Below are 27,354 nucleotides of genomic sequence, written 5' to 3' on the forward strand. Positions count from 1 at the left end.
TCAAATTTTGAAATCCTCTTAGTGTTTTAACTGGGATACACTGTGTTTATCAACTTACTAACAAATAGATTAAAGAGAAGTTGCATTTTACACTATTGTGATTTTCTACCAACAAACACAGCCTCTACTTGTCCCCATAGTGTTTTCAGTTTTTTATACACCAATTTAACAGCCATTGATTTATTAAAATATACAACTTGCTTGCAAAAAGCTCATTATAGAAATTTGGAAAATAGAAACATCAAATATAAAACAAAGTACAGAAGCAAATAAAAATCCCATATAATTGCATCACACATAGAGATCTATTGTCAACAGGCTCTCATATGTGCAAGGCACATGTTGGCACATGTAGGGGGCATTTATCACACAGCATATTTAGTTTTACGTTGTTCAAATATGAAACTTCACATTTGATCCCATGATAGTAGATATTTTCTAAAGCACAATTATAATGACTGCTCAACATTATATCACATAAATAGACTACAATTTATTCCACCACTCTTCAACTGCTAAACATTTCACAAAAACACAGTAATGTTTTGTTCTTCTAAGTGGTACTACAGCAAACACACTTATAAATAGGTATTTGTTCTCCTGATTATTTCCTAAAGACAGTTTTTTTTATTTGACCTGTGGGTTCACATTCTTTGCTAATTTTTCCCCTGTTCTCTTATATGCCCTTATTGTAGTAAAGATTTTGATCCTTTGTCTGGCAAAGATGTGGTAAGTTTACCTAGATTATTGTTGGCCTTTTAGTTGCACAGAGAGTACTGAAGGGGGAGGGTTGAATTTTTTAATATTTTGGGAATTCAGTAAAAGATGAGGATCTATCTAACTTCAAATTCCTTCCAAATAGCACTTTTCACAATGTAATCTGTAGACCTATATGCCCATAATGTTTTCATTCTGAAGCCTTTGGGTGTATACCAAGTTCCAGTTTACACAGGACTGTCTATTCTATCCCACTGATCTGTCAGTTGATTCTTATGCCAGGGCAAAACTAATTTAATTATTAGTTTTCTAACACATTTCAATGACCTGAAGGTAAGGATCCCCTGCTGTTCTTCCTTTCTCAAAGTATCATAATTCTGAACTAGAAAAGAAAGAAGCCTCAATTGAACAGCAAGAAGCCCATACATGTTGGCTGCGGTGTTTGTCTAACAATTAATCCCATGCTAAGTGAAGTACCTGTGCTGAAGTGGAAGAGCTGGGAAGGAGATCTTGTGCCCTGTCTACTTCCCCGAAACACAGGAGCTCTATGAAAACTACAGTTCCCAAAATGCACTATTCCAAGGCTCTATGTGGTTCCTCCAGCACCCACTGTACTGTGATCTGTGCTCATGGGTGCCGCTTGCTGGGACAGTCCTTCCATTAGGCCCCAGAGAGAGCCCAGGGGAGGTTCTAGGAACACAGCTGATAGAGGGGAGCAAGTAGGGATGTGCTTCAAATACAAAAACACTGTTTGTGAAATGGACGTCCAGTTCTCAGGTTAAAGGTTAACTGGGACGGGATCTTCTGCCTCAAGAATCCCCTAGAAAGGGAAAGACCCCATACCTACCTTCATTCCTTCCTTCAAGCTGACCAGTTCATTCAGATTAAAATGGTAGGACATATTTGGGCCTCCAACAGCCATCTCACTCTGCCCCTTATGGAAACTGCCCCTGGATGCCTTAGACAGTGGGCTGCCCGCCTTGGTTTCTGGAGGGAGTGGGCCGGCTTCCCACTCTGTCCCTTCAAATGTATTGCTGAAGAACTTTGGGAAACACTGGGTGAGAACTGCATGCAAAATGCCACTTGGGATCAGAAGCCACCAATTATTGGTTTTAATAAATAAATATAGGAAATATAAAATACTGATGCCTTTCAATATTAAGTTTTATAAGAAGTAGGCACAATTTTCTGTGTGTGTGTACTGTGGAGAGCTCCATACTTGGTCTTGGGAAACCATGGCCGAAAGTGGGAACGATGGTGGTAAGCAGCCTGCGAGATTCCTTAGCCTGTGATCTCAAAACGTGCTGCCTCATCGTGTTCCCCAGAGGTCTTCCTGGGGGCTACCACAGAGGCCCTAATGAGAAGCTGGCAGCTTTGTTCCCATTGCCAAGCTTCCCTGGGAGCCTTCCTCCCTTCTTTATGGGATCTTATGGGAACAGGGATTATTCAAGGCTATCCTGGGCCCTCTGGCCATAACACATCATAGTCAGAGGCAGAATCTCTCTTTGCCCTGGAGATGCCCATCTAGTACTGTGATGGGGAATTTTGTACTGTGGGGGGAAGTTTTGCAGATGTAATTAAAGTCCCATGTCAATTAACCTTAAAAGTAACAGAGATTTCCAGGTGGGCCTGACACAAACAGCTGACTATAAAGACAGAAAGTTTTCTCTGGCTGAAGAGGGAAGAGGAGGTCAGACAGATTCAAGGCACAAGAGGGGTTTGATGTGCCTTTGCTGGTTTGAAGGTGGAGGTGGCCATGTGAGAAGAAATGCCAACAGCCCTAAGTTTCTCAGAGACACCCTCAAGTGATGGCCAGGTAGGAAAGAGGACCCTAGTCCTCCACCCACAAGGAACTGAATTCTGCCAATACCCTGACTGCCCCTGGAAGCAGACTTCTCCCCCGAGCTCTCAGAACATTACTCAGTCCAGCCATCACCTCGAAATCAGCCTTATGAGACCCTGAGGAGAGAACCAGCTGCACCATGCCAGCCTCCGACCTGCAGAATCATGAGCTAGTACACCGGTGTCATTTTCAGCCCCTACAAAGCCGTAGAGAATGGATACACCCCCCAGAGGCCACAAAATGCCTCCTGCCCCAGCCTTCACTGTGCTAAGCAGGGCAGCCAGGATTAGAGGTCCTCTCTGTCTGCATCTTTGCAGGAAATTCCCTGTCAAAGATCAAAAGTTAGCCCAGTGGGCTTTATGAAAAGAAAACCAATTGCTCCCTGCCTGGCTCTGTGTCCCCTGATCTGAGGGAAAAGGGAAAAGATCTGCCCATATAATAGTGTCCCCGACAGCAGGGATGGCAGTGCAGCAAGCGTGACCCATTAATACATCAAGAGGATGCCAGGGGATGGCATCACTAAAGCCCCACTTTGATTTTTCCAGGCTACGAGGGAGGAAGAAGCCAACAGAGGCTGTGTTCTGACTCCAAAGCCGTCCATTTCTATGGCTTCAAAAGGGAAGAATCATCTGAGCTCTCACAAGGGAGAGAAAAGAGAAGAAGGGATTGCAAGTCTCTGCAGCCAGACAGCCACGAAGAGGAAGTGAGGGACCAGGGAGCTGAGGCAGGGCCGCTGGGGAGCCACTCCGGGAGAAGTTCAAATGCTCCCCCGCAGGCCCGGCAACCACCAGCGCTCCACAGCGACAATTTGAGATTTAGACATATTCAAGTTTTCCAAGCCTCAAATTAGCCCTTCTAAGAGCTTATCTTCTTTCCCCCCAATTGACTTTAATCAAGTGCTTCAGAAGCCGGGAAATATTTTAAGTTAATCAGGCCCTTAATGCAGGCGCCTGGGGAGTGCGCCGAGCTGCTCTTTCCTCCCATTTGCCACACTTTACCATCTCTTTCCCTCCTCTCTTTCCCCCCATGGTGTTTGTGAAATGCTTGGCAGACTTGTCTCACAAACGAAAGGGAGACTGAGGGAGAATGCAATGGCAGACATGACACGCTGCCGCACAAAATGGTTTTCCTGACAGTGGCAGGCACGGGCTCCATCCAGTACCAGCCTTTTTACCATTCCCTCCCCAAAATTCTTCAGTTAAGTCCTTAGAGTGCTCTGAACACTTGGCTCTGTTCCTGCCCAACCAGGATGCCCAGCACAGCAACCTTGTTCCTGAGCCCCATCTAGGAACCAAAGTTGGACAAGATGATAGCTGCTCAAATATCAACAGTAACTCCAGCGTTACTGAGCCCTAAGCATGTGCTTGGTGCTAAGGGCTTTGCATATGCAAATTCACTCCTCGCATTAGTATCAACACAATTATTACTCCCATTTCACAGATGGTGAACCTGTGCACTGGAGGGCCTAAGGAATTCGCCCCAAGGAGATCCTTCCAGCTCACGCTCTCTATTCTACGGTAAATTAGGGGACCACACAGAAATTTCCGGCTGGACGTGTCCCAGGCTCGCAGTCCCATTAGGGAGCTGTGCTGAGACGTGAAACAAAGGACAGACCTGCGGTCAGACACCCGTGTGTGTCTGAGGTCCAGCTGCCCAGAAGCAGAAGCAGACCTTGAGATAAGAATTTGTGCATGAGAAATGAATTAAGGAAGAAGGAACAGAAACTGGTGAGCGAGAGGAGGAAGAAAAAGACAGGAAAGGAGCCAAGCAGATGTGATTGAAGGTGAGGCCTCAGCTTCTGCCTGATCCCTGGGGGGCTTCTGGAATGTAACTCTCACCTGTGTGTCCTGTGTTCCAGTAGGAAGCTGGCCTTTTGTACTGGTTGTTCAGTTGGCTGCAGGCTGCCCAGGAGGCATTGCAGTTTTCAGGCTCGAATAGTGCAAGGGAAAGCCTCCCAGGAAAGTCCCCAGTGTAAGAGCTGGAGACACAAGGCACTGGGGAACAGGTGTACACAATCTGTAAGAGGGATCAGAGGGGATCTGGGCAGAGCCCCAATGATATGTCCGTACAATCTATATGAGTGCTGATGCTTCTATCTAGCTGTGCTGCCTCAGGCAAATTGCTTAACCACTCTGAGTCTCAGGATCTACGTCTGTGAAATAAGAGTAAAAATTCCTATTCCTTTTCACAGAGTTATCATGAGGATTCGATTCAATAAAATGAGGGTGTGTGGTCTAAAATCAGCATCAGTCCCCCAAGAAGGGGCATCATGCAAATTGCAATAAAATTACCCATGAAGATACAGGAAAAGACAAAAATGCACTGCATAGTCATGAGTAACTCACAAAGACTCACAATGCTCCCCCCAGGACCGGCCCCCATCCACAGCAAGGAGGCTGCTTGGCACCGACCCCTTGAGCTGTGACCACACAAGCAGAATTATGTCTTCCCACGAACCCACCCACTTCTCTGAAAAACAAGCTCTCTCGTGAGAGTGCAGAGCTGCCCATGTAGAGCCTGCCCACCCACTGGGCATCCAGTGTCTGGGACCCGTGTCTGTGTTTTGTCCCCACCCAGAGGACACACACACTGGTAGTTTGCATGAAGGGCCCCCACCTGATAGGCGGCGTACGACAGACGTGTCCCGGGTGGGGTGTGCTGGCGCCCGCTCATCTGGCTCCATTGTTTTGGCTCTGCGATGAAGTGTCTGTGCTTACCCTTGCGGCTCCCTTCCCTGAGAACCCCAGCTACACTGAACAGATATATAAAAGCCGGCAATTAAACTGTCTTATCAAATTTTCGAAGCTTAAGTCGTTTAGTTGCATGGAAAATGATTAGTGTCTGTAAATAGAGGAAGACAGTGTCAGGCTCAGAGGCTGCAGAGGAGGTGGGGTGCTGAAGGCAGCCCCCTAGAAGGGGTGGGGTGTGCCAGCCTCAGTGAACTCTGATCAAGGCCTCCTCTGAGAGCTCAAAGGGCCTAACAGGATGGTCTCGAGAATCCAGGAAGCAGGGAGTCATAGAGATTAACTGGCTTATCAGAGGTCCCCAAGAGAGCCCTGGACCTGGAGGCAGCAGGCACAGTGTCCTAGTGCAAGGCCCCCTGCTGATCAGCTGGGGAAACCACTTACACAACCAGCTTGCTTTTTCCATGTGGCGGGGACTGTGGCGGAGGTCTGATTCCTGGCCACACCCAATGCTCCTCGGTGCTTTACTGAAAGTGGGCTGGTGCTCACTGTCTGCACTGCATCTCTGTCTAAACACAGCTTCTGCTTGGACTGATGAGCCGTCTGCTTTACAGATCAAACCCTGAACAGGACACCTTCCTTCCTGCCTGGGGCAGTAGTCCCTCCCTATCATGACACAGTTTCTGATTCTAAGCCTCAGGACCAGTGCCTGACCACTGGAGGCTGTAGCCCTGTTGCAATAAAACATTCTTACGGCTGCTAGAGGAATTGTTTATTCCATTTCAGATATTAAAGAAGAAAGCTTAATGTGTCTAAGTTTCCTGGAATGTCTCATTTCGATCAGCTACTTGTATATTGATGGTCCAGCCTCCTCCCACCCCAACACATACACAAAAATGCACAGATTACACAGTTAGGCAGAAACACTCAACCACATTTTGACCCTTGGCATGGAGTTTGACAACCACCACTCCCTTTGTATAAGATTTCTTTCCTCTAGTTATTAAAAAAAAAATCCACTATTTGCTTTAGTGCAGTTCTCTAAAAGGATGGAACAGTGGAGTCAGGGTAGGAAATGGGGAGAAAGACTTTTGGTGGGGGAGTGGGAAGGGTCTGTTCTCTACACTGGATCAAGATATCCATGCTGGATAAAATCTGAGGAAGCAAAGGTTAGAAGTGGCCTTGCCCAGGCCCAGCCAGGCAAAGGGAGGCAGTGGCCAAAGCTGGGCTACTGGACACAAGATCTGATGGCCAAAAGCAGGAGTAAACAACTCCCAGGACAGCTGTGGCCTGGACAGGGGACTGAGCAAGAGTTGGAGTCGGCCTCTGTCCAGCCAGCACCTACCCCCTAGCTGGAGGGGCTGCAGTGCATCAGCCGCAAGAACGACTACAACAAGGACAGTGTGCAGATTGCTACGTGACTTTAGCACACTGTCACATTCACCACACCTGGTGACCCTCTTAATGCCCCTGAGAGGCAGCAGGCAGCTCCTCACCCCTGTTTCATAGGAAACATCTGAGTTCAGAAATTCCACCATTGCATAATCCATTCTTCACATAGAGAATTCAAGTCTGAATGGGCTCAATTGACTCCTCCATGGTTATTAAAAACCTCTACATAGTCCAGGAGTAGAAATCAGGGTTTCTACCTCTGAATATACTTTTTGCTCCAGTTCAAAACACTCCAGGGAAAGACCCACGTAAAACTCACAGGCCGCCAAAAATCCATTATGCTCAATCTGGAAACTCGGACAGGAACTCTAGGCACATGTGGCCTGGAGAAGAGCAAAGAGTGGGGATATTTTCCTTTCTTCTCATGTAATTTCTGGGGTCCTTTATCGAGTTCCTCCTGTATGTAAAGATTCTTACACACAAAGTTTTTAATAAAGTGAGGCATTGTTGTTTTTATCTTGATCAAGCTCTAAACACCCTGCTCACATGTCCCGCCCTCATGTCCCACTCATTCCCCTTTTACGTCCATGCCGCCCTCACTCAGGATGATAGGTGCCTGTCAGTGATGGCACTGTTGAGAGAAAGGGAATGAAAATGTCATTTTCTTTTAAACAAACAAAAATTAACAAAGTAAAAATTTTCTACTTTTTGAAGGATGAGTCATATGTATTCCACAAAAACTCAGCTAAGTTTGAAAAATTTAGTGTATTTGGTTGAACATGCACCATCTTTGATGAGTGGTGCCAGGACCCCACGCTGGTCACCAAGGAAGCATTACCTTGTGCTCCAAGTGGGACTCAGAGATGAACAAGAGCACATGAGCAGGACCTTGGGGAGCTTTGCTTGGCTACGGAACAGGGGGGCACAGAGGGAGAAAGTCCACCAGACGGAGACAGTACACAAGTCACGCTCAAAGCTCATGGAAACCCTGGCATTTTATCAAGCAGACATCACCCTCCAGCCATGCTGAGGTAACAAGCTGGGAGTCTCCTGGGGGTCATAGGAGAATCAGAAAGAAAACTGAGCAAAGACAGGATGGAAGCAAGAGGTGGAGAGCTGAGGAGGAGAACTGTCATGGGAGGCAGGACACGGAAGAACCAGAGCAGGGAACAGCCCTTCCCAAAATCAACGTGGTACCGAGCGCCTTCGTCAGCTAAAGAAAAAGCCACCCCAGGCATAAGGTCAAGTAGGCCACATAAGGCACTGTGTCCCAGGGATAGAGATTTCCCCAGCTTGATCCTAGACACCCACGCCTTGCTGTCCATGGGACTCTGGCTGCCCTCCAGATACTGCACCCACCTCCCAGAGCTGCTGTGCATGCCAGTGGGCTCCCAGAGGGAAGCACCTGTCCTGGGTCCTGGGACTTGGTAGGCATGCCTGGTCCTCAGTACAACCCTGCATGGTTGAGTGGCTGGTGAAGAGCCTGAGCTGGCTAATGCAGAGCACATGTTCCTTCCATGTTGCCATCAGTTGCTGATAAGCTTTAGAGCAGAAGCCACTTGGCCAAATCAAATATGGCCTGGAACCCTAACACAAAAAAACCCACGTGAGTGGGGTTTCCCGTGACTTACACCCAAAGCCAGAATTCAGCCTCATACTGACAACCCTGCTCATCTCGCACATTCCCAGCCTCAGCGGTCACTCAGAGAACCCGGGACTCTACACACTCAGCTTAGAAACTGTGAATTTAGGACAACTTTTCACAAGGCAAGGGCTCGACCGAAAATGACAGAATAACTTGGACAGCATTTGGGCAATTTGTTTTTCAGACACACCTTTGTCAGGTAGGTTATGCTATCAAGTCCACCTCACCAATAGGAAAACTGAGGCTCAAAGAGGCGCCTCAGCTTGTCCGAGGGCACACAGATGATGGGTAACAGAACTGGGACTCAGCCTCGCATGCCCACACTGCAAATCCGTTGTTCTCTCTGATGGCAAAATTCCTCATTAGCCCTTCTCAGCCTCCTGAAGAAGAAAGGGGGCTGAGATGACAAGACAATGGCTCATTTTCCTGGCCCCACCGACCCTTCGCCTCTAACTGACAGCACCAGCTGTTGCCCTTTAGGATCAGAAACCCGAGACTGCAGGTGGCCTGGCACACTGTCTACACGGAATGTCCCGTGGGCCCTCGGCCTCAACCCAGCAGACACACGCAGGCTAGAGTGGTTAGTCTCCCTTGGGGGCCTCGCCTGGTTCACCACCAGCTCTCTGGGCACCCATCCCTCCACGACCCCACGGGAAGGCCAAGCCACAATGGAAAGGAATGCTCTCACGCAGCCGTCCAACATAGTCAGCTGTTCCCAAGCTGCTGCCCTTTTGCAGAAAAATCTCCCCAACCTGGTCTGCATCATAAACATGTCTTTCCCAATCCAGAGTTTGGCCCAGGACTCGAGGATCCTCAGAAATGCTGCAGAACTCAACTCTCAGCAGGACAGAGCAATGACAGCTGTTGGGGAAGACGCAGACTCATTCACATGCTAAAGGAGGTCCGTGTGTGGAATGCACTGTGCCCTGTGCTAGGTGCTGGGGATACAGAAGTGAAAAGACACTTCTCCTTTAGAACAATGGAACCCAGTGACTCTTTATAAAGATCATTTTGTTCCACCTAGCCATATAAGAGATGAGAAAACAGACCCAGAGATGAGGGACTGATCCAAGATGCTCAGGTGATTCAAGCCACTCAGGCCCTTTCCTGAGACTTTTCAAGTTGGAGCTAAAGGAAAAGGCTGTGTAGCTGGGGCTGGGGCTGAGGCTAGGCCTAGAGTGGAGCCAGGAAGAACCCGAGAACAAAGTGTGAGGAGGCGTCCCTCGCAGGGCCTTGGGAGAAAAGGCCTAGTATCTACGGGATGAGAGAATTGGATCCAGGAGTGATGAGAGATGTATGGAGAGAAACTCTTTCTTTAAATCTGTGGCTACTTCCGGGCTCTCCAGTATTGCTTAAACCGGATGAAGCTGGGATCTGTCACTTGCCACCAGAGTTCTAATGATGGAAACTTGCTGTGCCCACCTCCCCGCACCTGCTCCTGCTTTGTGACTCAGCCCCACTGCTCTGCCCCTCACTTCTGGCCACCGGCTCTAGGCTCCCTCCCACGCTGAGAGGCCCATGTCCCCTCCTTGAGTGCCCTTCTCTGCCAGGATCTCCAGAAATGCTGGGTGGAGACTCCCGAAGGCTTGGTGTGCAGCCCCCACACCAAGGGCCTGATGACCCATGCAGGCTGACCTGGAAGAGGGAGAGCACAGAAATGTGCATGAGTCTCAGCTAGGGAAGTAGGGCGCACTGGGCAGGATAAGCCAAACTGTCTGAGCAGAGGGCTGGTGTAATTCATTCTGAGTGATCAAACGTGCCACGGAAAGGATGAAGAGGTAAAAGGCACTGAGAACCAGGAGACAAGACCAGAGGGTTCATTCTGTGTGAGCAGTACACCAAAGTGCCAGTCAGGGACCTCTGCCTGTCCTCTCAGATCCCACATTCTGTAAAATCACGCCTCTCGTCCTGCCCAGATCCACAAGGCCACCAGTCCTCCCTCCTTTTGCAACCTCCCTAAGCTAAAGATTCTGCCAGGCACAAAAATTCTCAAGCATAGTAAAAGTTGGTCATGGGGATGGTAGTGCAGCATGGAGAATATAGTGATTCTGCAACACCTTTCTGTGTTGACAGATAGTGACTATACTAGTGGGGGTGAGGATTTAATAATACAGGTAACTGTTGAATCACTGTGTTGTATATTTGAAACCAACATAAGAGTGTATATCAAGGATACTTCAATAAAAAATAAATTAAAAAGTCTGCAGGGATGCCACTGCCCCCAGCCTCACCTGCAGGCCTGGGCCTGCTACCAGGCCCCAGTGTACCACCCCTGGGCCTGCCACAGAACCTCAGTGGGCCCCACTCTGCCTTCTCCCCAGTAGCACTGGAGGTTAAGGAAGGGACATGAGAGCAGGCTTCCCGCTGTCCATTCCATCTGACCACACTGAGAAGAGATGAGATGGGAGGCCTGGGGTGCAGCTGGGGGTGCGATAGGGGCAGCAGACTTGGTGACCACACGGATTATTTTGGAGCCATCAGGGCTTGGGCAAACTATCTGCCAATGTGGCTTCCGTCTTGGGCTGACGTGGGCAGAAGCCCAGTGTCTCAGCCTCTGAGAAGCTGGGGAGGAGCATGTCTCAACTTGGTTTTCCTTAAAAGGAGAGTTCCTCCTCCAGCAAGCTCACGGGACACAGCCTGGGGGCCAAGAAGCAGCCAGCGGTTACTAGAGACAGGACATAGCTTGGGGGCCAGGAGGAGTTTAGTGCTTCAAACCACACACCACAAATCATTTTTTCTGTGAATTCCTTGGAAGTGTGGGGACATTAACTTTCCATCTTATCTTCCCTAGAGTGGATGCCAGGAGCTGGCTCTAATGATGTCTGCATTTAAGCAACACTGAGAATGGTGTCAGCAGCCTCTGGGGCTCCCTGTAAGGTGAAGAAATGGATCAGGCTGTCTCCAAGCAATAGGGAAGAATAGGAATGGGATGGGCTGAACAGCAAGGGAAGGACGCGGGAAGGGGAAATAGGATTTGCTATTGCTGCATCAGCTTAGGGTTTGCAAAGCTGGCTCCAGGTGGTGGTGCTGATGAGTATGAGTTCTGGAGTCTCATCACCAGATACAAATCCCAGGGGTGCCCCTTATTTACTGTGTGACCATGTGTGAGTTTCTCAGCCTCTCTGAATTTGAATTTGCTTACCAGCAAAATAGCACCTACTCCCTGAGGAGTGCAGTGGGCACTGAATGACATGACAGGCATCTGACCCTTAGCACAGCATTGCAAGCACTCCATCCCACTTAGACATGATTATCATTCTGCCAGTTATCACTTCTGTAAAATTTAGTTACAGTGAAAACAGGTAGATGGAGAAGCCTCGGTCCTGGTCTCTCTCATGACCTCAATACATCAGCTTTGAATATGTATGCTTACCTGAGTCACAGATGACCCCCCTACCTTGACCTGTGAAATCAAGAGCTCTATCAAGACAGAAAAGAGAAGCATCAACATTCCACCTTCCATTGTGAAAGTAATAAATAATTAGAACTTTCCATAAAAATACGCACATATCTAGGTCAGCTAACCTTAAACCTCTGGAAGTCAGCATTATTTGCCCCGGGTTTTCCCTCGGGCTTGTGTCTTCTGTAAATGGAGTCTGTGTCTGCATAACATATCACTTGAAATTAAGGTTCTGCTGCTTTAAAAAAGAAAAGCAAACCATTTGAAAGCCACCATCCTAGACAATAGCACCTCTAGGTACATGTTTGTGCCTCTGAGACCCACCAGAAGTCACTTCTCTCCAGAGACTTGCCTCTTGCTAAGCATCCAGCCTATTGAGAGCATGGAGGATTATAGCTAAAGAAATGGAAGGCCCGCTTTTGACATGTGTTGATAATGAACACTGAATGCATGATGCAATTATTTACTTTGTTTTAAGAGGCACACCTTTCCCACCGATGAACCACCGCTTTAAATTTTACAAAACCAAAACTGAGTCCATGAAGAGGTAGAGCATCCGTTTCCCCCTTTCATGGACTGTAACCTCTGAAAATGCATGTAAAAAGGAAGAAAGTGAGGGGGTTTTTTTAGATATGAATAGCCGGGGATTGAGCAAGCAAGCTGTGGAAAGGGGATCCTGCCAGAGGGCCACCCAGAGACGGGGCTCACACAGGTCAACCCTCCATCTCTCCCAGGCAAGAGGAGAGAATCATCCTCTGCCCGACTCCACAGGGGCCCTGGTGTTCCTGCGCCTTAAGAGAGGGGATCTTATCTGCAAAAGTAGGCAGCCCCCAGGATCGGGGGGTGAGGAGGGGCAAGGGAAGTTGGTTAGTAAGAAGAAACCTTCAATAAGAAAATTAAAACATCCACTCAGGGCCTTTGCGTGCTGTGCAGCCCCAGGGCCACGTTTTACAATCAGGGTGCATTGAAGTATAACATTCAAGAGGCTTTGCTGAGGATGGCAGAAAAATCTTCTCACACCTAGATGGCAGCTGACTCGAGAGGAAACCCCCTCTCAGCAGAAGCTTTTCTTGAAAATATTGCATTTATTTTTAGTAGTAATCCTGGGGAAGGAAGTCCTTTTAAATGCTTAATTTTTGTGGGGTTTTTTTAAAGAAGTTTTTAAAATTTATTCTCCTTCATATTCATGTTAGGATTTTTTTTTTTTTTTTTGGTCACATAAGAAAAACAAACAGTAGCTAGGGATATAGGGTCACTCACAGAATCAAAGGCAAAAACAGAAGTGTCTTATGCCTTAGGAAGAACAGGAACGAGGTGGCTCCTGGCAGTGCCGACTGGCGACTTATCCTTCAGGAACGCTGCAGAGGTGACTTCCCCCACCTTCCCACACCCCACCTGTGGGCACAGAGATTGACGGCTCCTGCCAACCATATCAAAGGAAGAGGAAGTAGTTCAATTCCCCCAAAGGGAAAAATCACAGTTATGTTTTGACAGTTTATCATTTATGTGTCTTTTTCATGTGAGAAAAGTATTCAAACATAGCTTTTAGTCAAACACCCAAACTGCTGGGAAAAGCTGGGCATTCTATGGAAATAACAGCAGAGGGGGCTGGGAGAAAAGATTTTTTTCTAATCTCATTCAATCTTAATACGTACTCTGGATTAGACGCTGATTAATTTGGCACCAAGGACTGCTGTTAATCAGTTGCATGTCGGCAATAATTTCTAGCAACATTTAAATTATAAAGCATGGTGGGATTAACTGCACTTTTGCAAATTACCTCTTTGTAAAAGCATAAGTAAACCCAACATGCACTCCAGGGGTGTTATCCCCCCATTTATACTCACTGTGATTCTGCAGATTATAACAAGGCTCAGCTTGAGCTGATGAATTTGGATGGAACCTGTTTAACAAGGATTTTCAGTTCAGAAGTTGATCCCAGAGACCTAGCACTTCTTGAGCCAGTTTCCAGAGTACCAACCAAGCAGTTCTTAGGGTCACACCTGTCAGGAACCTTGGTTGAACTTGAGGATGGTGCTTGTCCTTCAACCCTAGGAGTGCTCAGGTGACCTGGCCCCACAGCTGCCCCTATCCTACAGCATGCAGTTCTGCTGGCCTCTGCTGTCTGGAAGAGCTTGAGCAACCTTTCCATGCATTCAGGGTGAGAAGAAGATGCAGAAGAAGGCCAGAGAGGGAACTAACGGTTCCAGGGAGTCTATAGCCCAGGGTTCTGGGTGAAGCACCCATGGTTTCCAGTGTGCCCACAGGTTGCTATGCAGTGGGAAAGAGCATGATGGCGAGGTGCTCCGACCTCCTTATCTGGAGCATCACTGTCAGGAACACAGGGACTATAAGTAGGGAGGCTTCAGGCATGGCTGGCTCCAGTCATCCACTCAGCACTGCTTCTGAGGAGCACAGCAGTCACACACACACACAGACACACACACACAGAGCAGGGGGGAGTTCCCTGACCTGTGAATTTTAAGATCTGGGATTAGCTCTAAAAATGGAAAAAATTAAAATTCAAGAACAGAAACAAACAGAAGACAAGAGGCTTCAGTTTAGCATTCCAAACAAAAGGCATGCTTGCAGGTTGCTGCAGTTGGTTAGATAGGGGCATGCTTATGAAGCCCGATTAAGCTGTAATTCGGGGAAGAATAAGAGAATGGCGGGAGCCACTCTGGCAGCTCTGAGAACGAGTCCCGTGGCTCCCACCACCTCCAGGTGTGACCCAATGTGGGACAGCAGCCGTGAAGGCAACAGCTCAGAGACTCAACCGAGGACCCAGGCTTCCCTGCTCTCTGGGAAGTCATCAGGCCCACAGCTCGGGTGACATCGGGGACAAGCAATGTCAGGCAGTATGATAACTGCTTAAATTTCATTAACTCAGAGTCTCTGGATGGAGCTCATGAGATGTCAGTGAACAAAGGTGTTGAAATGTCTTTCAAACTTTGTTTCAAGCATTGATTTTCATTTTCTCTCTGGGCAGTTTTTGTAGCTGTTACTGCTGCTAAGAGTGTCTGTGCTCCACTGGGGAAACTGAAGCCCAAGAGAGGATGCCTACTGCGTACCCAGCACAGCCTGCTCTACTGCCCCCTGTGCCTTCACATGGCCATTCCTTCTGAGCAGAAGACCTCTTCCGGCTCTGCACGTTAGGTAAACTCCTCTTCATCCTTTGAAACCCATTTTTTGAAACCAAGAAACTGGGAAGTCATCAATCTCTGACAGCTCCTCTTTCCATAACCTATCACCAGGTCCCACTGTGATACCTGGGATCCTTCCCATCTCCCTCCACCCCCACTGCCCCGCCAACAGTCCTCATCATCTCTTCCCAAAATACAGCAACCTCTGTGTACCAAGTACCAGCCTAAGTAGGTCATAAACACACCCCCTTCCTCCCAGCAGCCCCAGGGTCCTCACCTGAGAGGTGAGTAAATGGCGGGTGTGCAGATCCACCGCTAACTCGTTTCATGACCTTTGGCAGCTTGCTTGCTCTCTCCTTGGCATCAGTTTTCTCATGTATAAAATGCGAAGCTTGGATCACACTGTCTCTAAGATCCCCTGGAGTTCTAAAACTTGACACTTCACAGTTTCTTGCTTTAAAAAAATGTTCCTAGAGGGATGGTGCTCCCACTTTTATATTTGGAACTAGGAACATTTTAAGGGTAATACTGATCAAATGGACTAGGTGATAGGACAGAAGGGACCAGTGGGGAATGATTAGAGGAACAGGTGTCACCCAGCACTGAGAGGAGAACCATGGGAGGGGAAGGGAGTGGACATCGGAATGGCCTGTGACCCCGGGAAAGGACATCAGAGGAGCAGGCAGTACACAGCTCCCTTCCTCCAGAAAGCAGATTTGAACTAATCCAAAGACATGTTTCAACTGAATTTACAAAATAACTCCTCAGTCTGTACTCCTGAGAGATGAAAGGGCCCAGGCCTCAGAAGTCAAAAGGCCCAGGTCAAAAAATACCTCTGTCACCTATGAGGGCCATCTTCTTGCATTTCTTGAGCCTCAGCTGTAAGATGGGAATAAAAGTAATCCTACCAGGAAGGACTGTGGTGAGAATTAAAGCGTGTAATGTTGGTAAAGCGCTTAGCACAGAGCTGGTGCTTTTAAGCAGTCATGGTGGTGGTTTTATTATCGCTATAGTCGTTATGGTTACTTTTAACAAAACAACAAGAACCTGTTTTTTCCCCCATCTCCACTGAAATGTCCACAGGGAAGCAGGAGCCCCTCCTTCAGAGACAGGTGGGCGGGGCCCCTTCCCGGACTGGCCTCTTTGGTGCAGCAAATATCCCCACAGAACACATCACAGAAAAATATTCAACAGACCTTATGGCCAAAAGCCAGACCCCTTTGGGTCTCAACTCGTCTAGTTTTTGAAATCACAACTTGAAGGACTCACAGTGGCCCACGCCTGATCCTCGGAAGAGCCTTTGGCCTTCTATGAAAGTGTCAACCCTGAGGAAACACTGTCTGAAAAGCACGGGGAAGTCCAGTCACCTGGCGGCCAGGACACATGCTGAGCTAGCGGAGCAGAGCAGCCAGGAGAGCTCAGGGAGAGGACGCTGGTTGACCGCGCAGCACACCGGCCCTGCAGAGGCTGGGGGCCACCCAGAGCCCAGTGTCCTTTGTGAACACAGAGCAGCACCTGCCCCAAGAAGCAGAAGAAAGTAGCGAGGTGACTGACACACGGCCAAGTATCTTCAAAGCTCATCCCCTCGGTTCTGAAGTACTGAAAGCCAGATCTCCTTCCCCCGGCCTCTGAGAGCCCGCTGATAGTGGTGCTTTTCCCAGAGGGGATAAATGAAGACAAAAACTTGTTCTCTCCTACTAAAGCCCATACTTCCTACCACTAGGGAACCACACAGTTCCTATTCTTTTAAATATCTTTAGAAAATAAAGTTCCCTGTGTTGGCAGGTGATGGCAGAAACTTGACAGGTGAGTAAAAGCTATTTTTGCCCTGGGCACTCCTATTAATGTACTAGTATATCTAAATTTTTGAAAAAGCTTCTTTCCCTCTTCCTTTTTAAAAAAAAAAAAAAACAATAGTAGTAGCAGTATGATTCCAGCTTTATTTTATTTGAAACCAGTTTGTTTACTGAACAAAGATGTAGGTGTGGGAGTCCACGGACTCCATGAATAGAGAAGCATGTGGATTTTTTGTTTTTAAAGCTTTGGTTAAGAATCTGAGCTTTGCCACCAGGCCAGGGGGCTCTCAGCCCCAGCCACACATCAGAATCACCCAGGCAGCCTTTGAAAATATCAATACCAACTCTACCTTAGGCACTTAAATTGGAATCTCGGGTCATGAGATGCAGAGCAGATAAATCAACCAAACCCTGGCTCTCCAGATACTGGCGGACAGTAAGAGGCGCTACCTTCCCCATCCATCTAATGGTAGAAACAATATTCCGATCTCATGGGGCTGTTGCAAAGACTAAATAAGTCAGCTCATGGGAAATGCTTGTGAGCACATGCCTGGCTCCGCAAAAGACCTCTAGGACACCTCGGCAGATATGGACCACACACAACATCCAGGTATCGTCGCATACATGAGAAGCCCTTTCATGCTAGGGCCCATGCCTGAGTCCAGGGTCCTCATCTGTTAGGTGGGATAATAGCGGTACCTACCCCCAAAAGTCCTTTTGAAGATTCCGTGGTGCAAGTTACATAAAGTTTAGCACATGCATGATAATGTGCACTCCAATACATGTTGGCTCTCACTGTTCTAAAAAGCCATATATAACCCAGAACTATCTTGTAAAATAGAAATCAGTGCCCTATTATAGAGATGACTGGTTAAATGACTTGCCAAAGGTCACCAGCTGGAAAGCAGAATACCCAAGATCTGAACCTCAGACTGTCTTTCCTCCAAACTCAGTATTATCCCCTCTTCATCCATTGCTATTGTTACGGTGGCTCCGCTGCTTCCTCAGGGAGGCCTGAAGCCCTTGGCCTGACATTCAAGGCCTTTAAAGGTTCCAAGCAGACGTCTCCAATCATATATTCACTTACATCCACCGTTTCCTGAGTGTGCACTCTGCATGCTCACCTTTGGGCCCCAAGCCACAGTTCTGCATGTACCCAAATCCTCCCCTTCCAGAGAGTCATCTGTATAGTCCAGATGCCTGCACCTCATGACCTCCTGGCCAGAAATGCTCCCCTCTCTGCTGAGGCCCCATAGCACTTTGTCAATCATCTTAGTCCTTCTGATATTGTCACATCTTGCTTGTAAGGCATATTTGTCCCACAGGACAGTGGGCTCTCCTGCAGGAGCTGGAATTTGTCCTGATTATTGCTGTTCTGGCTGCTGCCTTCAGTAATCCCCTCTAACACCTTCCATTTTTCAACGGGGGTTGGGAAGGAGACATGTTTGTCCTAAGTTAACCTGTTTGACTCCTATGAGATGTCACAGACACACTTAACATTATTAAGTTTCCATGAAGTTTGGCAGTGACGTGCTTGGCAAACTGTCCATGATGAATTCTTGACAGTCGTCATGTTGGAGCTGCAGGGCGGCAGATGGGTGTGGTTAGCAGCATATGGCTGAGAATGTAGGTTCAGTGTTTACACATTTTTTACAAACTATGGCTTTATATTTACGTGTAAAGAAGGGAAAGTATTCAAAATTAAGTTCATTTTGAGGAGTTGTGTTATGTTTTTCAATGAGAAGCAAATTTAGGGTTGTAGACAAGGCCCTGGGGAGACTGTGTAGCCCTGGGCTTTAAGTCCCATCTCTGCCACCACCTGGGCTATGACCTTAAGGCAGTAAGTTCCTCATTCAGGGTCTATTTACTCAAATGTTAAGTGAGGAAGTTGAACTACAATATGTTTGATGCTTGTTCTAGGTCCAACATTCCAAGAATCACTGAATGCCAATTCAATGGAACTGAATTTTTCTTCGGGACCTTTAGGAAACAAGAAAGCTTTGGTTGTTCCTGCCCCTGGAGTGACCTCTGAACCTGACCAGAGGCCTGAACCTGATGGACTGCATTCCTATGTTTTCTGGATTCATTTGACAGACAAACAGACTCCATACTGCCTTTCCAATAAGGAAAACACTGACCCATAGGATCTGGGCTTTGGGGAAATAGATCAGGTTCTATTTGTTTTGCAGAAATACATCCAGGTCTTAACTATCTTGTAACTATCTTGTAACTTGGCTCTTGTTTTATGGATGGGGAGAGCAAGGCCCAGAGGAGAAGTGACTTGCCCGAGTAAAGAGCAGTAGGGGGAGAGCTGGGCCAGGGATCCTATTCCTAGTCCCAGGACTGCCTGACTGCCCGCACTGTGCTATGGAACGCAGCGGCAGCATGGCTGGGGTTGGGGAGAAGTCCTGAGCCCTCCTGGATCCCCCACCTCAACTCTCTTGGGATCAAGCAGGTCAGAGCTGAGGGTCATTGGAAAATGTGTGGTCCTGTGTTCCACATCCCAGGAGGACCAAGCAGGGAGCCAGGGGCAGGAAAATCCCAGCCCCCAAAGCAGTAGTTTTTAGAGGTGGAACCTCTGGGAGGTGATACGGGTTAGATGCAGTCACAAGAGTGGGGCCCTCATGATGGGAGGAATGCCTTTATAAAGAGAGCAGGAGACATGGGGTCCCCCTCTCTGCTCTCTACCCTAGGAAGGTACAACAAGAAGATGGCCTTCTGCAAACCAAGAAGTGGGCTCTCTCTGGTTATAAGACCTGCTGGCACCTTGATTTTGGACTTCTAGCCTCCAAAACTGTGAGACATCAGTTTGTTATTTAGGCCAGAAAAGCTATGATTATAGCAACTTAAGCTAAGACACTAATCTTGTACAACCTCTTCATTTTTTAAATGGATAGATTGAAACCTAGAAATGGCAAGTGACTTTCAAAGCTACACAAGGCTCAGGATGACGATCTGCTTGTTTTCTGTCCCACACCCTTTCTAAAGTTCTGCCTTTGGGTCCAAAGGCAGAAATTCTCCATTCCTACAGGTGCACCTGCAGAAGGCTAGAGCCACTCCATGCATCTTCCAAGGCTCTGGAATGCTCATAGTCAGGAGGACTTGAAAGATTTCCTGTTTTTAAAAAGCTGAAACCAAAAAGTGCTGTCATTTTCTTTAAATACATTCTTTTGAATAAAACATCTATTCTTGATGCCAGCAGCAAGCTTCGAAACATGTTCAAAATGGCATGATTGATAACAAGAAGGCTTTTTCAAGATGTTTCTAATTTCATCTTCCTGCTTAAAGAATGCGAACTTCCTAACATGATGTATGGCCTAATAAGAAGGTGTGCTCGAACTGAAGCTATTTATTTATGCTTCCATCTTTGACAGATGAATATTAAATACTGAGAAAATCGTAAAGCCAATTAGTAAAAGCTGAATAACATCCATGTGAAGATGTGAGCCTAGAAATATAAGTCACTTCTTAAACAAACAGCAGAGCAAAGCATTTCCTGCAAGACGCTCTCAGTCCGATCTGGGAGCTGATTCTGGGCTGGCCTAGGGAGAATCAGTCAGCCTTGCTGATGAATTCCATCCATGCAGGACCTGCAGAAAAAGTGCATGTCTGCTGATACTGTTGACTCAGCCACTGACCTCCAGTGCTAAGGGCAGATGAGAAGGACAAGGAGAAGCAGAGGTCCACAGGCAGGCTGCTCCACTCTTCTCCGCCTTTAAAAGGAAGTCTGCTATAGAGGACATGGGGGCGGCAAACCACCTCTCCCACACCACCTCCTCTCCTCCTAGTCTTGCCTACTCTTCATGCCGGTATTGCTCCCAGAGCTGCACATGCAACAAATGCTTTTTGAGAACCTACCATGGGCCAAGCCTCAGAAATAGAAAATACGCATGCCTACTCGCATGGGGTTTCCGAGCAAGAAGGCAATTTGGCAGTATTGCAATACAGTCCTCTGGGGACGCGGGACAATGCTGTTCCCCACCCGTCAAGTCTGCCTCATCTCCGCAGCTGACAAAGGGAGGCGACGGGACTGACAGCAGCTTCCAAAATTAACAAGAGGTTAATTTATCCAACAAATGCTGCAAATGTTGTGTTATGCTTCCAGAAATGAAGAACAAACAACCTGAGATTTCACTTGGATCCTGTAAATTATTCTTTCCCCCAGCACCCTGGGCACCAATCTGTCACCTTGCATTTAGTAGTCCATTGCTAATTTTTAATAAAATCTTGACAACTGCTTACTCCACATTAACATAACACTTCCAGGGTACAATTCAAGAAAGCAGTGATCTTCAAGGTGTAGAAGGATGGCCTCCATCACCCCATACCCCACGTATTTAGACAATGATCAGCTCTGCCTAAAAACTATCCCGCATGCTTTTTCCATGACAAATAACTTGTCTTCAAAGGAACAGGCCCCTCTCCAACCTGAACTATCAATGGTAATTAAAAACCCAGCAAGGCTCCCATTTCTCTTTCTCCCCATTCCCCTTGCCTTGTCTGAGGGCAATGGGTTTTCCATTAAGACTTCCTTGCCTGCCTGTTTTCTGAAGACTCCCAGATGATAAAACTGGTTGCAAGAAGTAACAGAGATCAGACTTAGGGTTGTAGAATCCTAACATATCTGAGCTGGGAGGAACCTTGGGCCTCTTCCTGTCCTAACCCTTGATTTTCTCCTTTTCCAGGGAAGAAAACTGTCTCAGTCCACCCAGGAATCCATGTCAGGGCTGCAGGAGAAACAGTCCCTGCTTCTGGCCACACTACCAATCCACAGCTGGGTTTGCTCACCTCCTGACACATTTTATCATCCTGAGATTTAACACCCTAAATAAACTGTGTAGAATACCCAGAAACTCTTTATGAATCCAGTCCCAAGTGGCTGATGAAAAATACCAACAATTGCATAAGAGATGTTCACATGACTATGTGTAGTACATCTCTAAGCCCTTCTGGACTAAAATTGTTGATGTTCCCACCTAACAAAATGCAAGAGGTCCAAGCACTCAGTTTCAGCCCAAGGAATCCATCACTAAGTTGAATGCATTGTTCTTCAGTTGGATCTTCTTTGAGAGGGATTTCATTGTAATAGGATTTGGACAAACCCACAGAATAATATTAAAACCATAAACTATGTACAAGTACACATGATGGCAGGCAGAGGAGACAGGCTGGGAACTCTGTAAAGTTATTACCGTGTTCCAAATTTAATGTCACAGTGTCTAACTGCAACTCATAATGTTAACTATCAGGCTGTTTAGGCATCTTTATTTCTTGTCAGGAAAATAAAGTTGTCTCTTGTCATGTTGGACAGCCTGAGTATCCATCTCATATCAAAGACAACAAAAATATGTAATTTTCCATGTTCCTGTACCCATCACTTTAGTACAAAAGGACTTCAAATTAATACACTTGTTCAGAATGCCATTTTTGAAAAACCGGAGCACAGCAGCAAATGGAGAACATTACACGATGTGGGCAACTTGTCTTCCCATTTTTTTCTCCCAGTAAGAGTGAAGGCAAGAAAAAGAGCAGATATTTATCATAAAAGTCACTTCCTAAAAGTTTGAAGAATTCTTCATCATTGTAATCTGGTGATCAGCTCCATAAATCTCTAATTATCTGTTGGTGGGAAATGGGACCTTTTTATTTGCCACAGAATTTGCAAAGACATAGACCGGCCCCACCTGAGTTCTTGGCACGGAGCAAATTTGGGCTCTGATGGTGCATGAGGACCAAAGAAATGGGGCAGCAGTGAATTAAGTCAGTCAAGAGAAGGCCGAGTACTGCATGACCTCACTTACACGGGAAATCTTAAAAAGTCAAACTTGTAGAAACAGAGTAGAATGATGGTTGTCAGGGGCTGCAGAGTCAGGGAAATGGGGAGAGCTGGTAAGAGGGTACAAACTTCCAGTCATGAGTAAGTTCTGGAGATCTAAAGCACAGTGATCGTAGTTAACAATATTGTATCCTATACTGGAAAGTTTCTAAGAGAGTAGATCTTAAATGTTCTCTCCACAAAAAAGAAATGGTAATTATGTGAGGTGATGGAGGTATTAGCTAACACTATGGTGGTAATCACTTTGCAACATATATACATGTATCAGATCAGCAAATACTCCTTAAGTTTACAAAGTATGTCTATTGTATCTCAATATAGCTCAGGGGGGAAAAGCTTTTAAAAAAGAAAGAAATTATATAGAAACACATGTCAGATGAGTAGGTAAGAGAAGCTATGTGCGTACAAGGTATGCATGGAACTCAGAGAACTTCAAGTTCTGCCACCTACTGGTTGTATAACTTGCAGCAATTTACTTAATACCTTGCTGAGCTCCTAATTCTCCATTTGTAAAATCAGAATAACAATGTTACCTCCTTCACAGAATTGTTGAAGCAAGTGACTAAAAACCCTTAGCCAACAGGTGGTGGATGAGAGTAGTATTCAATAAATGTTAGCAGTCTATCCCTTCCTGACACCTGAGGAATCTTTTTCTCCTGTCTCTTAATCTCTCTTTAATGTCTTCTCTTTTGGCCTTTCAAATGCAAAAGCTATCAAATTTCATGAAATTTTGGGGTTTAAACCTACATGCACTGTTAATCCTACATGATCCCAAGTGGCCCTTCAAGGACCCTGGTGTATCTCACCTTCGGTACGCACATAATGCTGACAACAGAAACCAATCCATGATTTCAAAAGCCAGGAGAAAGTTACTAAGTGCATGGAAGCTTTCTATGTGTATTTATTTTCAATGAAAGAAATGCAACCATTTTGATCGCTGTAAGGTGTTTCTGCATAAATAAACTATTCTTGCTTGTTCCACTCAAAAAAAAAAAGTGGGGCAATGATGCCCACTCCCCAGACGTCTCCCCCTTCAGTCCTTTGTCCTGACCTTGCCTGCATTTCCTTACAAAATAGAAGGAAAAACCAAGCTCCTTCAGCATTCTCTATTGAATCACCTTCAGCTAGTCCTGGCTTCCCCTTCCCTCAACTCACAGCTCAGGAGGGGCACCCTCCTTGCCACAGACCAGTCACTACACGTGTGCCTGAACCTGGCTCCCTCTAGCCTCTGCTCTGTCTTCAGATCGTCCCATGTCCGGCCCTCCCTCCCTGGCTTGTTCACCCTGCATCACCTCACCCCCTGGGCACTTTCATGAGCACCAAAGCATGCTCCTGAGTCTCCCATCTTGTAACAAGAACACTGTCTACTGACCACACACTCCTGTCTTCTTTGCTCAGGCGTCCTCACTTGGGCTCTGCTCCAGCCGCCTGTTCATTGGTGACCCACTCCACTGGGAGTTCTCTACCCACAAACCCACCAAAATTCCCCTTCCAAAGGTACCAGGGAACCTCTGCTCTGATTTGAAAGTGGGCCAACCCCAGGGCTCAGCCCCCTGCCCTCACTCCCCCAGCATTCACCACACTGAGTGCGGCAGACACAGCAGCTTCAGCTACAAGCCCTGCAAACCTGCCTCAGGGCCTTGTCAGGTCACTGGCATCTGCTCAGCTCAGCAGGCACGGTGGACCAGAAGCATCTGGAGTTAACTTCCTGGCAGTAGCTCTTGACCCACGACTGACAGGATTGGATGGAGAAACACCCCAGCTACCTTGGCCTTTGCTGGGGATAACCTTGAGGCATGTTCCTAAGTATCTACCAGAGTTCCCATGCTGGGTCAAGCCCCCTGTGTGATCAGTTTAGCTCTCTTGGTCAAGGATTACTATGAGCCAAATTGTGTTACCAACAAAATTAACATGTTAAAGCCCTAACACTCTCTCTCTCACTCTCCTCCACCCCTACCATAAGAGGACCCAGCAAGGAGGCAGCCAGTTGCAAGCCCAAGGGAGGGAGCCTTCATTACAACCCGCCATGCTGGCACCCTGACTTCAAACTTCCAGCCTCCAAAACTACTAGAATTATATGACTGGTGTTTAAGCCTCCAGCTGATGGTTTGGTTATGGCATCCTGAGCTGACTAACACAGGAGTTTTGTGATTAGAAGAAACAGACAAAGCCAGCGGATTCAAGGGGTGAGGTCCAGGCTGGAGATACAAACCCAGCTTCGAGGCCTTGGCATATGGACAGATTAGTGAAACCCCAGAAGGGGACTAAGATACTTCCTATCTCACAAGGTGGTTGTGAGGATTGAAACAGATGCCTCACTTCCTCTGCTTAGCACCATACAGGGGCACATCTGAAGGCTTGGTAAAGGGATTATTATTTGCAGAAGGTCACACAAGGGTATGCTCTTGGCATCATAGAATTTTGGATAGATCATATACCTCAAAAACTTTAATATGCAGGTGGGCAAACCAAGCTAAGACAGGAGAATTGAACTGCCTGGCATTTTTCTACCATTAGAGACTGTTTTTATAAGATTTACAGTCCCAGCAATAAAGAAGGAAGGTGAAGTTTAATTGTATACCTTGATATCCAATCAGACAGGAGGGCACTTATAAACCTCCTAAATGCCAAGGCCAGGAAGCGCTCTTCAGTCCCGACTTCGCCATCCTGGCTCTGTGACTGCTTTCTTCGGCTTGGTGCCGCTGGCCACTCCTCTTATTGAAATGCTAATTAGTTTCCATGACATGAGGCTCTCCTGATTTCCTACCAAGCAAAAGAGGGAAAAAGAAAACATGACATGGCAGAAGGGAAAGTGGCTTAGGGTGGGCAGTAGAAGCAGAGTCAGTGAGGGAGAGCCCTCAGGATGCAGGGAGGGAGGGAGGGAGCAGCGCAGGCCAGCCGGGAACTAGGAAGAAGGTGACCTCCCGCAGAGCCTAGCCTGGTCCCAAAGGAAGCTCTGGAGCATAAAATGCACTGAAAGTTGGTCCCACCTGGCAGAAGGAGACCAGCCCTGCATGCCACTGTTAGTCAATGGAGTGAGCAGCCAGGGCCGGGAGAGGGAGGGTTCCAGGGCTGGTGTGTGTTAGCCAGCCCCCCGCTTAGGAGGGAAACCCCGTAGGTAGGGAGCAGCTGTGAGTCATTAGCATCCAACACCCATGGCAGCTGGGAGGTAAGTGCACCTGCTCCTCAGAAAGGGGGTCTGGGTAGAGGCACAATCGTGTCCACTGTGGAGGGAGGGGACAGAAGGCAGTTGCATGAGCTGGTCACCTGGGAAGTGCACTGGAGACTTCCATTCTCATGACTGCAATCTTCCTGCAAATCCAGCAAGGTCAGTGGGTAGGACTTACTAATTTTAGTTTATTGATGAGGAAAACAGGGGGAACTTGTGCAAGATTTTAAAGGAACAATGAAGGGGACCCAGCCCCCAGAAAATGACCCACCAATGTGAGAAAGTGTCAGATTATTCACTTTTAAAGACCAGCCCACAGATACTATAAAGACCTCAAAAACCCCAGTCCTGGGGGTCAGGAAGAAGACATCAGACCTCAGTTTCCTGTTCTGCTGAACCTCCCAGGGCTCAGGTTCCAAGTCTGTAACACGGGAACATCAACTGACTGTGGCCGACTAAATAGTAGTCTCCAAAGACGTCTGCATCCTAACCTCTGGAACCTGTGCATGTTACCTGACACGGCAAAGGGGATTTTTCAGGTGCGATAAATTAGGAATCTTGAGGTGATTATTCTGGATTATCTGATCAAATGACAGCACAAATGTCCTTGTAGAGAGAAGCGGAGAGAGATGTGACACAGGAAAAAGGCCATGTGACAACAGAAGCAGATTTTGAGGAGGAGGATGCTGTCTTGCCAATGGGTTTCAGTCCCAAACAAGCTCACTATGGATTCAATGAGACCGAAAAAATGACTGTGGAACATTCTTCAGGTAAAAGGGTTATACCCAACTTCATTCCCACAGTGGCAAGTCAGTACTAGAATCCCGGCCACTCAGAGCGAGTCTGCATGCAGCAAGCTGGTCTCTGCCTCTGGGCCTCTTTCCCCCGCAGCCGTCTCAGTCTCTGTCCTCGGCGCTGCCACCACGCCAATCTCTGCTCTCCTGAAGCCCTGCAGCTGTGTGGCAGCCACAGTGTTGCCCAGAGCACTGGGCGGCGCTCTTTACATACAGTCAATAACGATGCATTGCCCACACGTGTGTAGTGAGCTAGCCAACCAGGGCCAGGTGAGAATCCTTCATTTTCTCCAGATGCTAAGCTGTTGAATGTGAAGAACATACAGGCAGCCTCTAGAAGGAAAAAAGGCAAGGAAAAGGATTCTCTCCTGGCACTTCCCGAGGGAACCAGGTCTGCCAACACCTTGGTTTTAGCCCCATAAGACTCTTTGAACTTCTGACTTCCACAATTGAGAATAAGTTTCTGTTGTTTTAAGCCACTGAGCTTGTGGTAATTTGTTATGGCAGCAACATGAAAACAAATACACTGAACTTCATTTCCCTCTTTGGGAAATTGTGAAACAGATGCCCAGCTAATGCTCTCAAGGCCTGGGTGGGGCTGGGTTGTTGTTGGGGCTGTGGGAGGAGGTTATACCTCTACGTCCCCCAAATCCACAGCTGCCGGAACCCACTGCCTTTTTAGGAGGGGTCCTGAGCATTCCCACAGCCCAGCATCCCTCCCCCTCAGCCTGGAACCAGACTGAGAAGGGCTGGCCTTCAGGAAATGTCAGTTTGATTGGCTGTGAGTTTATGGGTGTCTGAAAATCAGGCCACCTGGCTGTTAATGAGGCTGTTTGAACTGGGCCGGTGATGGGTGTTGTGGGCCTGCAGATACTGTGCAAGCCTGATGACCAGTGCCTGCCACACTCAGGCTACCACATGGGACCCCGGAGCCC

At 47.4% G+C, this 27,354-nt stretch overlaps 1 long non-coding RNA gene across 1 annotated transcript in view; it reads right to left on the reverse strand.

Annotated features, from left to right (window-relative positions):
- The window catches only part of LOC118973706 (uncharacterized), a 517,996-nt gene that overhangs the window by 475,124 nt on the left and 15,518 nt on the right, over nt 1–27,354 (reverse strand). Inside the window, exon 2 of the long non-coding RNA XR_012126596.1 lies at nt 25,038–25,219. This is a non-coding gene — a long non-coding RNA (uncharacterized lncRNA). The remainder of the gene's footprint in view (nt 1–25,037; nt 25,220–27,354) is intronic.

Source organism: Manis javanica, chromosome 17, assembly GCF_040802235.1.
Source record: "Manis javanica isolate MJ-LG chromosome 17, MJ_LKY, whole genome shotgun sequence".
NCBI lineage: Eukaryota > Metazoa > Chordata > Mammalia > Pholidota > Manidae > Manis > Manis javanica.